The sequence below is a fragment of the Thermobia domestica genome, unplaced genomic scaffold (genome assembly GCF_964235325.1).
Source record: "Thermobia domestica unplaced genomic scaffold, izTheDome1.hap1.1 HAP1_SCAFFOLD_2242, whole genome shotgun sequence".
In the NCBI taxonomy this organism is placed as follows: Eukaryota; Metazoa; Arthropoda; class Insecta; order Zygentoma; family Lepismatidae; genus Thermobia; species Thermobia domestica.
Genome location: NW_027657942.1, coordinates 14,015 through 16,520, shown reverse-complemented (window position 1 = coordinate 16,520; position 2,506 = coordinate 14,015). Strand labels below are relative to the sequence as shown.

The 2,506-nt window shown below is 33.5% G+C and overlaps 1 non-coding gene across 1 annotated transcript; it reads right to left on the bottom strand.

The window, feature by feature from the left end:
• Positions 1-520: 520 nt before the first annotated feature.
• LOC145678261 (5S ribosomal RNA) lies at positions 521-639 on the bottom strand. Its single transcript, XR_014130329.1, has one exon. It is a non-coding gene; the product is annotated as a 5S ribosomal RNA (ribosomal RNA).
• Between the last annotated feature and the right edge of the window lie 1,867 nt (positions 640-2,506).

Sequence of the window (2,506 nt, the reverse complement as noted above, 5' to 3'; positions counted from 1 at the left end):
CTGTAAGTGAGGGTACGAAGGCTGTTACCAAGTACACAAGCTCTAAGTAAAATCTTCTTCAAGATTTTTCATTTCAAACGGTCCTTGTCAGGACCAACACATTATTCGAAAGAGTTAAATCACGAAATTTGCTTCATTCTGTTATGTAGAAACACCTTGAAATCCAATTTCTATATGCTGTTAGTAAAAAAGTAAAGCACATAGCGGAGATGTGTCGTGCTTGTATACGAAAGGCATTTACTCGCCGGAGATCTACACTTAGTCATAATAATTTACTTTTAAAAAGTGGTAATACATTCCGTGTTAAGTATAGTAGTAGGTGCACACGGATCGGAAATCAGGTTATTTTAATGTGCCGTGCAAATAAACAGGCTGTTAGTGTAAGAAATAGTGGGTATAACGCTTAGAATATCGATTAATCGCTATGAAATAATGTTGATAAATTATCTCTTGAAAGTACTATAAAATTAATGTTTCTAGTATTTTCGTACTTGAAGGATAATGAAATTTGAAAAAGAGATGCCAACAGCACCTGGTGTTCCCAGGCGGTCACCCATCCAAGTACTGACCAGGCCCGATGCTGCTTGACTTCGGTGATCGGACGAGAACCGGTATATTCAGCATGGTATGGCCGTTGGCAACTACCTTTTCTTCAATGTCCTGTTAAGGAAGTATGTTTTAAGTAAGAATTGACATTATTAACTATAAAGGCAAGCATATTAACGTCGTTAACATTACTTGGAATATACTAATATTCGAATAAATATTTGAATGTTCGAATGATGAGTGATTCGGATGTTCATAGTGCCACTATGTCCTATCGAGTTTACTATCACGAACCACGTATGAAATTGTATATAAATAAATAAAAATAAATCCTTTATTAAGTATTGATTACAGGAAAAAGGCAAACTTACATTCTTTAATGTACACAATGAAATGTATGAAAGATATTTTTAAGATATGTTTCACTTACCCTTTATAACGCAAGGTAGTTTTCAGTGTAGCATCCTCTTCAGCTGCGAGATAACGTAAGGCAGATGATCATTCAGTCGTGAAGCACTAAAATGTAATATACATTTTAACTATTATCGATAAGAATTATTTACTGCAGGGATGCAAATAAAGTGAGGCAAATTAGTAAATAAAAACCGATACTGTAACTGATAATGTAATTACGTATCTGTATTAGTTGTATATACAGTAATCGCACGATTATCCGCGGAGTTGGATGTTGGCATAATCGCGCATAATCAGCAGTATGAGCAGAAAAGGGAAATGAAATGAAATCTTTAGATTTACGTCGCATACTTATACCGGTTACGCTAAAGGAGACGGTGATGATGAGTACTGAATGAAGAAAGTGGGAGGAAACGGGAGAAACCCGAGAAAACCCATGAGCACGGTCTTTATGCACGACAAAGTTCACACGGCACGAGCTGGGATTGAACCAGGGACCCCAAGCACCGGAGGCCAAAAAAGGGACAAAAAGTCTTTCGTGCAACTTTCGTTTTCGGTAAAAAGTTTACACATAATTTAGAAAGAGTAGTTTTCTGGTCTTTTTATTTCACAAGTTGGTTCATGTCTATATTTTTTACATGCATAAAAAATTTTTCAACTCCCTTGCTTAGTTCCTGTTAAAGACCTCTACCTCTGATTGTATTTTTTGCACATATTCTTATTGTTTTCAGACAACATTTCTAAGAGCGTAATTTATCGTCAGCAAGAAAAGAAAAGGAAAGCCTCGGATAGTGGAATGTGTACTGTATATATATATATATATATATATATATATATATATATATATATATATATATATATATATATATATATATATACGTATTAGTATATAGTTTTATTTTATACGTCTCCTATTATTACACAATGTGCAGATATTGTGAAAGCGCAAGTAAATATGTATAACTCCCCGTTCTGCACTTAATAACTTGAAAGAAGTTCGGGGAAGGTAGTGTAACAGAAAGTGCAAACAGAAATGAGGGTTTACAGGCATTTAATATTATTCCGTAGTAGTATGATTTTTTGTAAAATATATATATATATATATATATATATATATATATATATATATATATATATATATATATATATATATATATATATATATATATATATATAAACATACATATTCAATGATATAGTAAGAGGTTAGCAGCACTGATAGAACTGCAGAAAGTACAAAACCGTTAATAAGAAAGAGAGAGAGATGGTGGCCGCTTTTGTGCTTTTCATTGGCTAATTCCGAATTGCGCGCGAATACGTACGAGATTTCTTTCTTTTTCCTCTTCGCAGCCCAGATGTTGCCAATTAGAAGTTTTTAGTACTACATTTGTATGAAAATGTTGCCTTTAAGAAATGTGGTTTGCATACGGAGAAAAGAGCAAAATGAATATTTATCTTAGTGGGCATGAAAAAAGACGAAACATTTTGCAAGATGGACACACGAACTTCCTTAATGCAGGCGTTCAGTACATTATTGTAAAAGAAA